Source organism: Alosa pseudoharengus, unplaced genomic scaffold, assembly GCF_046254945.1.
Source record: "Alosa pseudoharengus isolate Yale_2024_CS ecotype anadromous, Long Island Sound unplaced genomic scaffold, YU_APseudo_1.1 YU_APseudo_1.1_scf_6, whole genome shotgun sequence".
Taxonomy (NCBI): Eukaryota; Metazoa; Chordata; class Actinopteri; order Clupeiformes; family Clupeidae; genus Alosa; species Alosa pseudoharengus.
Window position 1 is genome coordinate 32,623,216 of NW_027468848.1, and position 11,770 is coordinate 32,634,985.

General features: G+C 44.1%; 2 non-coding genes across 2 annotated transcripts; both read right to left on the reverse strand.

The window, feature by feature from the left end:
• Positions 1–11,036: 11,036 nt before the first annotated feature.
• On the reverse strand, positions 11,037–11,108 carry trnap-agg (transfer RNA proline (anticodon AGG)). The gene has a single exon. It is a non-coding gene; the product is annotated as a tRNA-Pro (tRNA).
• A 193-nt stretch (positions 11,109–11,301) lies between these two features.
• On the reverse strand, positions 11,302–11,373 carry trnap-agg (transfer RNA proline (anticodon AGG)). Its single transcript has one exon. It is a non-coding gene; the product is annotated as a tRNA-Pro (tRNA).
• Between the last annotated feature and the right edge of the window lie 397 nt (positions 11,374–11,770).

Here is an 11,770-nt window from a genome sequence, read left to right on the forward strand (position 1 = left end):
GCATTTTGTTAATGTGGCATTTTTCTTTAATATGCTCCTTGATAGATAGCTGTTCTCTTCAGCCAAAAGTGTTCAATTTGTATAGATAGCTGTTCTTTCAGTCAAAAGTGTTCAATTTGTATAGATAGCTGTTCTCTCAGCCAAAAGTGTTCAATTTGTATAGATAGCTGTTCTCTCAGCCAAAAGTGTTTTTTTTATTCATTTCATGTTCTAGCTTTTAAACATTCTTCAAATAAAACCGAAATTCAGTGAAGTCTTGGGTAATAAGATTATTTTCTGTTATACAGTACATATAAGAGTTGTTAGATTAATTCATTGTGTGATTAGATAGTAGTTAGTTGTGAACCTCATGCTTCATGCTTACAGCCGGTGGTTGGTTGGTTGGGGGGGGGGGCCCATGGCCACCACTTGTGCATAGGGCCCAGAATTTGGTGCTACGCCCCTGCACACACCCACCTAACTTTCAACGCTTTGATAATATTTGTCCCGGTTAGGTTCCTGCATTGGTCAGTTAAAAAGTAGCCTACATACTGTAGCGTTTCACCAAGAGTTTCATGAACTGGTTTATTGTACAAAGCACACAATGCAGCATGTAACACACAGCGGGCCGTGTCAGGCCCAGAACCGAAAGAGGCAGAACTTTTCCTAACAGTAGCCTATATTCCCCGGGGGTCCCGCCCCCCTCTCACCAGGCTGCCAACCATGAGCGTGCCCGGGGTTATGCATAGCGCGGGCACTCCCTGATTGACAGCCGGTCGCTAATACTGTAGTAGGCTAATAACATCCACATGCAATATCTTTATAACAACAACGCCTAACAACGACCTATTTATTTGGACAACTTTGTATAGCTCTATAAAGGCTAAAGTTACCTAGTTTTGTTCTAGCGAAGGCTACGTTCACGTATGGCTTTAAACAGTGGTAATGCTAGCCTAACGTTTTGACAAGCAATAATCTTGCCTAACTTGTGCTTGCGGCTTGCCCATTTGAAATAACTCCTCTCGCTTTGCTGTCTCCATCCTTTCTGTTTACGTTTTTTTTTTTAAACTTGTTATATCCATGATGAGTCTCGAGTTAATGAATAAGCTTATACCATTGTGTGCTGATAGAAAACAACAAGCTAGCCTACAACTTCTGTAGCATGCCTGTGTATCTCTCCTGCTCAAACAAAAGGTGCGCGCGTGCATAGTTTTGCATTAAGTTGATTTTGATAACGTTACAAACTTTACTTTACAGAAAATTGTATAGCCTACTGGCATGCAGTTAATGGAATAGGCTACTGTGCAGAGTTGAGAAGTTATGGTAGCCTAGGCCAATTTGGTGTGAATACACCATAGACTGTAAAAAATAGGAATACACGCACACAGGGGAAATTCTCTCTCGTTGTTGAGTAGCCTGGCTGATACGCACAGTGCGTACGGCCATGGTTTTGGCGCGCCTTACTGAGAACGTCTGGCTGAAGCTCTCTCTTTTTTCGAGATCCGTTTTCATATTTCCTAATTGTCTCATGCGAAGCCATTGTTGTCTGTGATAGCATGCATTGATACGGGCAAAGACAGGTGACGATAAGACACTTGTTTTCTTTTTTAAATGTCCCGCGCCGGGGCCCCCTAGTGGCCGGGGCCCGGGGCAGCAGCCCCTTTGCCCAATGCCCAAACGCGGCCCTGAGTGCATATATTTATCAGTCTGCATGCACTCTTGATCAGACCCAGTACTTTGGAGTTCTGCAACCAGTTACAGTTGAGTTACATGAATGCCTTTTTAGGCTGTATTTGAGATCTAACCGTTTTCTCTTCTAAGTCAACAGGTCGCTCAATAGTGTTTTAGGCCCCCAACTTCATCTTCCAGACAGCTCTGCCACCATCGACTTAACCCAAACCTTAACCCATACCTAAACCTAGCCTTGAAGACAACATTGAGGGCTTAAAACACCAAGGAACCAACAGGTCCTTTCTGAGTTTACTGACCTTGCATGTGGAGGTAAACCCATATGCACTATATTTAGTATTTTGTAATCTGGGTCTTGATGTTTTGAGCTCTTCATATCTCCTGCTTTCATGGGCTTATATTAATATCAGTGTATATTCCTGTGTGGTTCTAAACCATAAAAAGAGGAATGGTTTGCCTCACAGGAATTAATGATGAGACTGTTTGAAGAATGTGACAATCAGTGGAATACCCATATGTGAGATTACGTCCTCTAAGGCAGTTTGCTAAATTGTCTTGTCTCCTGCTGTGGCCCTGGGCTTCTGCACGAGAGAGAAAAAGACACGTCCTGCTAATAGCTTTAGTGTGTGTATGTTATTACTGCTAAACAACACACTTCATTCAGGATCACACACATCCAATAAATACACTCCATCTCTCTTTTTCTCTCTGTCGCATTATCTTTCCTTTCTTCACCTCTCTATCCCTTTCTATTTCCCTCTGTCGACCTTATTCTCTCTCATTACTCCGCCACTCTCTCCTTGTGGTAATAATGATATATATATATATATACATACAGGAAAGCTGTCCAGTGCATAACAATCCACCTGTTAGACATGTGCAACTGGAAACCAACAGCGGATCTTCCCCACTCGACTTCCCCTTTGAAACTGAACACCAATTTGTTGAGGTGTTCAGTTTCTCAGTGCTTCTTTTGAATCAGATATGTGTGTAAGAGAGAATGTGTGTGTGTGTGTGTGTGTGTGTGTGTGTGTGTGTGCGTGTTTGGGGGGTGGGGGGGTCGAGATTGACGGGCTTTTGGGCAGCACAGGGAACATTTACGGTTATGAATCACCTCTGTCTCCTGTGTTTGGTGCCGAGGCCATAAACCTACAGGGTTTAATGGCTTGCGCCAGCCACAGATTAGCTGTCCACCCACACCCCAGGCCATGCTTCACCTGCCCCCTTCGACCATGAACTGCCCTCCCACCAGCACTGCAGACAGGACAACAGCTGACCAGCTTGGCTGTTTATGCAGGAGAGTGTCCCCACATTTTGCATTCATTCAGCTGCTAAAATTGAACATTTAACGTAAAACTTAACATGAGCATTTAACCAGTTTTATACAACCAGATTTTGCTATTTGTCAGATACAATTTATCAACTATTACAGATATTACAATATGTTAGCAAACATTAGGCTACTACTCAATATTGAGGTTAAACGAGAGAGAGCATTACAATTAAGGGCAACAGTTTATAGAAAAAAAGAACACTTCATACATACAGCACTGTCTCAAAGACTTAATCTAGATTCTAGCCTATCTCAGACTTTCATTTGCTCCACACGTCGGACATCTGGCACAGTGGTCAGTTGAAGGTCAACACTTTAACACTTAAGGCAGCGTGGTGATGAGCAGGAGATTCAGATTTGTCCCCATGGAGATGAAAATGTTGAACTGTGACTGTCATCCTGTTCACAGCTGTGACCATGAGCATCTGCAAGTGATCTTCCCTATGTGAGGATAATGCCGTCTGATTGGTTCATGTTGGGACAGGTGACCTCTGGCTTCCTGGTTTAGTCAATTCTTTCTCCTCAGTCCTTTACCTCGCTTTAAACAAACAGTGGCAAGCACACATCAGCACACACAAGTGCAACCTTTTAGCATTGCACATGTTTTTTTTATAAAAAGAATAGGATTTCTGTTATCTCTCTCTCTCTCTCTGTCTCTGTCTCTGTCTCTCTCTCACTCTTATCCAGGGTGGATGAAGTGAGATCAAATCAAATGCTTGCAATCTCGAGGATTTGATTGATCCAATCTCCTTTTTTGTATTAAGGTATAAGAGGATTGCCTATAGACGGCGAGGACTCTGCTTCCTGTTACACTGAAGGCTGGTGGGGAGGACAAACAAGCAAAGCCACAGTGGTTGGGTCAGTCCAGTTTGGGTTTAAAGGGGGAATTTAAGGATATATGGGATTTCCGGCAGATGACCACTCTCTCTCTCTTTCATTCTTTCGTTTTAAGCCACACTGGTTGTAGTGTTCTGTATCTACACACACAAACATATGTGCAAACACACACACACACACACACACACACACACACACACACACACACACACACACACATCCACATCCACATCCACATCCACACACACACACACACCCACCCAACCACCCACCCACACACACACACACACACACACACATCCACACACACACACACACACACACACCCAACCACCCACACACACACACACACACACACACACACACACACACACACACACACACACACACACACACGTGAGGTCTAGTTGCTTAAAGTCATACTGTTTGTGGGAATCCAGTGAAATATATATTTATGCAGCATTTCCAGCTGGTCCAAATGACCACTCGCATTTTCTCCTTTCTTTCCTCTTACACATACCACACTTACACTTACACATTTCCACTCACACTGTCTCTGAAATTCAGACTGACATTTTCTGAAATATTGCAAAGGTAAAACATAGTACTATTTGTAATACTAAGTATTATGTATATAGTATATAATTCACAATTTATATAATAAATATAATATAATAAAACACACACACACACATACTCAACACCTTCCATTTTCATTCTCTTCACCTCTCTCTCTCTCTCTCTCTCTCTCTCTGATGTGCAAGCTCAGTGTTTTATAGCAGATGCTTAATCAGTATAGTGTAGCTGTTGGCAGCCAGCAGGTGCTCTTGTGGCTCCTCGATTCCCCCCCAGTGTACTGAAATCCTTTTATGCCTCTCTGCGCAGGCTGTAAACATCGGGCCGAGTGCTGTGATATGCTAAGGGCTGACGCGCTAAATGGCTTTTCTTTTTTCTTTTTTTTTTTCTTGCCGCTGCGCTAGCATTAGCGTTAGCACGAGCCAGACGGCGTAATGGCTTTTGGTTATGCAGGGTCATGAGGTGCAGGGGCCTGGGTGTCTGAGGAGCCTGCCAGAACTTCACTCAGGCTGATTAGGCCAGGCAGAAAATGTATGGGGAGGTGGCCAACCATTTTGATTGTTCTAGTGAGGACCGCGCCAAACTTTGCATGTTCTAAATTAACATAGGACATGCTTACATTGCACCTGTCTCTCTCTCTGATATGTGTGTGAGTGTGTGTGTGTGTGTGTGTGTGTATGTGTGTGTGTGAGAGAGAGAGAGAGAGATAACATTGATAGATATGTATAGGAAGTCAGAGAAAGAAATTGTCGGAGTGATTAATAGAGACGGACAGACATTGAGGGACACAAAGAAAGAGAGCGAGAGAGACAGAGAGAGAGAGAGAGAGAGAGACAGAGAGACAGACAGAAAGAGAGAAAGCTGCCATGGACTAGAGATGGAGATGTCTGAAATGGAACCTGTCTTCTCTGGTAATACGTGACCCGCTGACACAATGTAATCGTCTGGTGTGAAATGAGGTGGTAGCAGGAGATAGTGACCATGTCTATATGACCTGACAGAGTGCTTGGTGTTGCTTCTCAGCAAAGGGTCAGGAAAGAATCTTAAAGTCTGACATAGCCACACATGCTACTGTCTAACCCCTGATATGAGGAGAAACAATTGTAAATGTGAAACGTTTTAATGTGTTTGAACTTTTCAAGAGAATATTGGGAAATTACACGGGTTAGTTAGTGTAAACGAAAACTTTTCTGAAAACTGATGTGTGCACGATGTTTTTTTTGAAAACGGAGAGGGTAAAATGTCCATTTATAAAAATAGCCGGCCACGTGTAAACGTAGCCTGAGATATTGAAAGAGTTCATTCTGCGTTAGATTGATTTTAGGTGAGCTTTCCCACCTCACTTGGAGGGAGATTCTTCTCAAAGCTAAACAGATCACCTGCAGTTTAATGCACCTCACCTGGGAAAGTGCTTGATTGCCCCATCTGGTGTTCCATCATCTTCTGATTTGAAACTAGCTTCCCCACATCAGGCCTGAATTCCAGTCTTTAGGCTTCAGATGCAACACTGATCATGGTCCAGGCGCTTGGAAGCATTGGCTGTGAGTCCCCATAGCTGCCGAGGGCCATCTTGAATTGATCAACACCTTACTTCCTGTTTTCCTGCATGGCTGGAGATCACAGGCAAGCCAAGACCTCGGCCAGGGGGGGCATAACGAGATCAACCCAAAGCAGGGAGCTTCACCTAGCCACAGCCGCGGAAGTCTGCGCAAGCCCTTGGAATCCCTTGGCTCAGCTTAGCACAGGGATGACATGCTTGGCTGAGTGCCTGACTCCTCCAGGAAGAGGCTCAGGGAGGCTTTTCTCCAACTTTGCATGACTTTTGGGTTGTGCGTGTGTGTGTGTGTGTGTGTGTGTGGGGGGGGGGGGGGGGGATTTGGAAGCTGAAAACAGTTGGGTTTCCATGGTGCAGAGACCACCTGCAGCTAGTGCTGCCTCTCTCCTGCTCGCACAGCGAGGCTTCAAAACACCATGAAATATCCAACACAAGACGTTTCTTTCCCCCGCCGATCTCTCTGTTCTCCTCTATGATGTTTGTTTTGGGCCTGACCCAGTTTTCACTGTTGGCCTGCTGCTGCTGTTTTCTCAAAGTCTCTGAGACTCCAGACTTTCCTGACTTTCTCTTCTTTCTCACCACAGCCTGGTTGAATAAGCGATAGATGCGGCTAATGATGTGACTAATAGCTCTCATTGCTCTTTGTCAGAATGTCTAATTGTGTTTGTATTCCTGCCTGATGAAATGACAGAGAGTCACTGTGAATCTAGAAGTCTATAAAAGGTTGTCTGAGGCTACTCGGTTACTTTGCCATCTTGTTGAATATGGATGGGGGGGGGGGGTATAGAAATCGTACTATCTAAAAAGACAAAGAGATCAAATATCTATACGATATCTGTGGGGAGCATAGGCAATTATCTGTGTTGCTGCTATCGTGGACTGGGTCCTGATACAGGGCCCACTAGAACCCCTGAAGAGCTTGTGATCTCTCAACTAATTAAAATAAACTTAATAAAAAGATCAAAGATTTGTTTTTGTTTTGATTATCAATTATTGTCTCAGACATGTTTGAGACAGTAACCCCTACTGAGAAGCCACTGCAGACCAGCTTGCCAGTGAGCAATTGTGCATGTCTGCGTTTGCTAAATCTAGAGTAAGGGAAGCTCTGTTCAGTCTCAAAAACTTGATTATGCAACCCAACCCAACCTGACAAACAGACATTTCAAAATAGGAAGGTTGTACCTGGCCATTGGGTTGATTTCCATCCAAAGCAACTTCAAAAGATTTCTCAGGCGTTTCTTCAAAGGCTGCAGGCTTCAGGAGGCTGTTTCCTCTGTAGTTTTCTATAAACTGGAGTGTAGAGTTTATATAAATATCTTTTAGTATTATATGTTCGCCTGTTTTATAAACAGTAATTACACAACTGTAATTACTCAACTGTAATTACTCTCCACCAATTTAGGCAAGATCCACATCAGCTTTTTTTTCATTTGATTCCAAAACAGCTGGAAAAATAAAGAACAATGTCATTATGCCTGTGTGTGTGTGTGTGTGTGTGTGTGTGTGTGTGTGTGTGTGTGTGTGTCACTTCTCTGAACAAACACAATGCCCTGGCCAACCTGGCCTTGCTTGAAAGGCTGCTCTGTAATTTGGGATCCCAGAGGCACAGTAGTCGTCTGTGTCTTGCTTCAGTGTGCTGGCATGCAAACGACAGGGAGAGGGCTGCCTGTCGGTCAGCTACTGGACGGTGTGGGGAGACAGATGAGCTGGTCTCAAGGTATCAGGCAGTTCCTCTAACCTGATGGTGTGTGTGTGTGTGTGTGTGTGTGTGTGTGTGTGTGTGTGTGTGTTAAATAGCTTATTTAATTGCCTTGCCATGAAACCCTTGAATGAAGCTAGTGGATTTATTGAGTTATTGATAAATGAGTCCAGGGCTCATTTATCAGAAAAAAATAAATGGCTGTCTTCATGGCTTATCCATAGGGGGTGGCACAGATTTAATGTCTTTGACCATCTTTGTCTGACACATGTATATGCGGACACACACACACCCACACAACCCCCCCCCCCACACACACACACACACCCACACACCCAGACACACACACAGAAACACTCACACGCAGGTATCCACACACACACGCACGCACACACACACACAAACAAACACACACAGTGGTGAGTATTCATTCTAACACATTTGACAATTGTGCTACACTCTCTCATTCCATAACCATCCCAATGTGTCTTTTCATTTCTCATTCTCTCTCTTCATCTATGTGTCTGTCTGTGCCTCTAAATAATTCTACATTTTCTCTTTCATTTGCTCTTTGCTATATTATTTCCCCCTTTCTCTCGTCCCCCTGTCCCTTTTCCCCCGGATCACAAAGCCTATTGGTTCAAAGCCATGCCCTTCATTTTCTGGTGCCGATTAGAAAATCATTGAAGTGGAATTTATCCTTCCATCCATTTTGTGATAAAAGAAAGGAGGAGACAGAAAAAGAGAAAGAGAGAGGGAGAGAAAAAAAGAGAGAGAGACAGAGGTGGGGGAAAGGAAAAGAGAGGGTGTGGGGCATAATTAACAGGTGCAGTGGTTGTGATTACAAAGAGGCTTTTTGAATCATTCTTCTCCGTAGGACACTAGCAGCAAAAGACACACACATACACACAAACAAACTCACACACACACACATTAATTCTCTCACTCTTTCACTACTCACTGATTCACACACTAGCCCTAATGTCCACACACACACACACACACACACACACACACACACACACACACACACACACACACACACACACACACACCCATCCCTCTGAGGCCTTGAGTTGGATCAGTGACTGGGCACACTAGAGGGGGATTATGCTAACATATGCATGGACCACAATGCCAACAGCCCCCTTCCCTCCTGTCACTCTCTCTGTCTCACTCTTTTGCACTATCATACACACACACACACACACACACACACACACAAGCACACATACATACTCACTCACACACACACACACACACACACACACACACAAGCACACATACATACTCACTCACACACACACACACACACACACACACACACACACACACACACACACACACACAAGCACACATACATACTCACACACACACACACACACACACACACACACACACACACACACACACACACACACACACAAGCACACATACATACTCACTCACACACACACACACACACACACACACACACACACACACAAGCACACATACATACTCACACACACACACACACACACACACACACACACACACACACACACACACACACACACACACACACACAAGCACACATACATACTCACTCACACACACACACACACACACACACACACACACACACACACACACACACAAGCACACATACATACTCACACACACACACACACACACACACACACACACACACACACACACACACACACAACACACACACATACACACACAAGCACACATACATACTCACACACACACACACACACACACACACACACACACTATCATTGAAGCAGGGGCAGGAAGGCAGCTCGGGCACTCATGATATCACTGTGAGGGGGGCTTAACTCCAATGAGATGAGCTTTGGGTGGTTGGTGGGTGTGTGTGATTGTGTTTCTCTCTCTCTGTGCGTGTGTGTGTGTGCGTGTGTGTGTGCGCGCATGCGCGCGTGTGTGCGTGCAGTGGGTGGGTTGGGGAGAGGGAGTAAGAGAGGGATTAGTTCCGTCACAAAGGTACCAAAGCCAAATTGATTTTCAGTAGACATTGTTCTTACAAATGAGCGCAGGAAGCAGCAAGCAGATTTGCACTGAATGAACCTGTCAATCTCCTGGCCATCCACACTGCTGTGGTGTGGAGCTAACAGGCCAGAGAGATGCACACGTGAAACCCCTTATGTTTTATTCATTCATGAAGACCTTTAAAACAGTGAAGTCCACTTTGTAAAGACAAAGGGTAGCTTAACAGGTAGAACTACTTAAAAAATCCAGGTCAACAGTTTGACACCCAGGGACGATGTACACTGGGGAAAGTATACGTATGTCTGGACTCTGAAGTGAAGTGGCTTTCTGAATTGTCTTCTAACTGTACAGTATGAATGTAAATCCATTAAAAAAAACATCTTATCTTATACATTACTGGAGTTCTGTTCAGGGTACAGTTTCACACTGCAGTGCGTAAGAAGCATGTTTTGGCAGGACTCGGCTAGAGCCTTTGTTCCACTCTGGTTCCTACTGTGGGAAGCGCTGACTTGACAGCCGCTAAATTTGCTCATAATGGAATTTGAGTTATAGTAGGGCTGCCAATGTAAACGCATAGACGCTTCCTAGTAGGCTAAGCTTCTGCCCAGTAGTGAATCTGATGGAGATAATAAACATCAAGACAGTTCTGAACTCCCGATTGGCTGAATGGCGCTAAGCACTGTGGACACCGGCGCTGACTGTGTCTGCTGTAGTATTTATTTCAGTTTATATGAGCTATATTTCTGAAGAATACATTATGTTACCGTTACCTCAGGCCTACTTCACATCTTTTGAAATTGGATTAACTAAAAAATTCAGCAATTACAGTGATTGCGAAAAAATAATAGTTTGACAGCCCTAAATTATAGCCTACCTATACTGTAAAAAAAGCGCTTCCACACACACACACACACACACGCACAGTCTCTTTCAGGGTTAGAATGAGAAAGCTCTTGGACAAAGCAAGTTTCCTCAAAGCAAGAATCATAGCCTTGGACCAATGAATCACTTTTGGTCACACCTGAGAAGGAAAAACTTTGAAAAGACACAAAACCTCAACTGGGTGTGAACGTTTGACTGGCTTACAGTAAACAAAGTGGAGAAGAAGCACAAGCACAAGGACCTGTCCGGGATTTGACCCAAGGGTCTTTTGCAGTAAAAGTGAGAATCAGAGCATTAGTCTGTGCTTAAAGGTGAAATCAGGGATTTCCCAGGAAGTTGTGTCTCTTGACTATCAATACCTACAATACAGTATTCATGTCAGCTTTTTAGAGGCGTACTTCAAGGAGCTCTGCTGCCACGTACACTTTCAGAAAAGCTGCCATGTGCATGCTGGCAGAGCAAACACAGGGCTTGTCCAGGATTTGAACCCGGGACCTCTCGCACCCTAAGCGAGAATCATACCCCTAGACCAACGAGCCATGCTGCTGATGTGCTCTGGTTAAGTTTTTTGAGCGTCACACATGCCAATTATAACACTGAAAGGAAAGGCGTGTCTGATGGAACTGAGCTGGTACAGTATGTACATTTTTTGATTCATGGAGCTCTGCTGCCACGTAAATTTTCAGAAAAGCTGCCGTATACATGCTGAATGGCAGAACCAAAGCAAACACAGGGCTCGTCCGGGATTTGAACCCGGGACCTCTCGCACCCTAAGCGAGAATCATACCCCTAGACCAACGAGCCATGCTGCTGTTCAGCTCGGGTCAGGATTTTTTTTTATACATTGCAATCATAACCGCTGAAAGGCATTTTTACAACAGCTGTCAGCCACAATGGTGGAGCTCTAAAACAGTCTTCTCAAGCCTTAATTCTTATCCTTTATAACTTTGATTGCCTTTCATACAGTTTATTTTTTAAATTTATAATAATGCAATATTTGACATGTAATATGTCTGTATGTTTTGACAGACATATTGCTGATTCTTCTTATCTCCAGAGCTTGAACAGTAATGTCAGTGATATCAGCGGTTCCCAAACTTTTTTTTTCTGCGTACCACCACCTACATCCTGACTCTGCTCGCATACCCCCACCATCTGACACATAAAAACGTTAACACATTCTATTGACGCATTTCAGGCA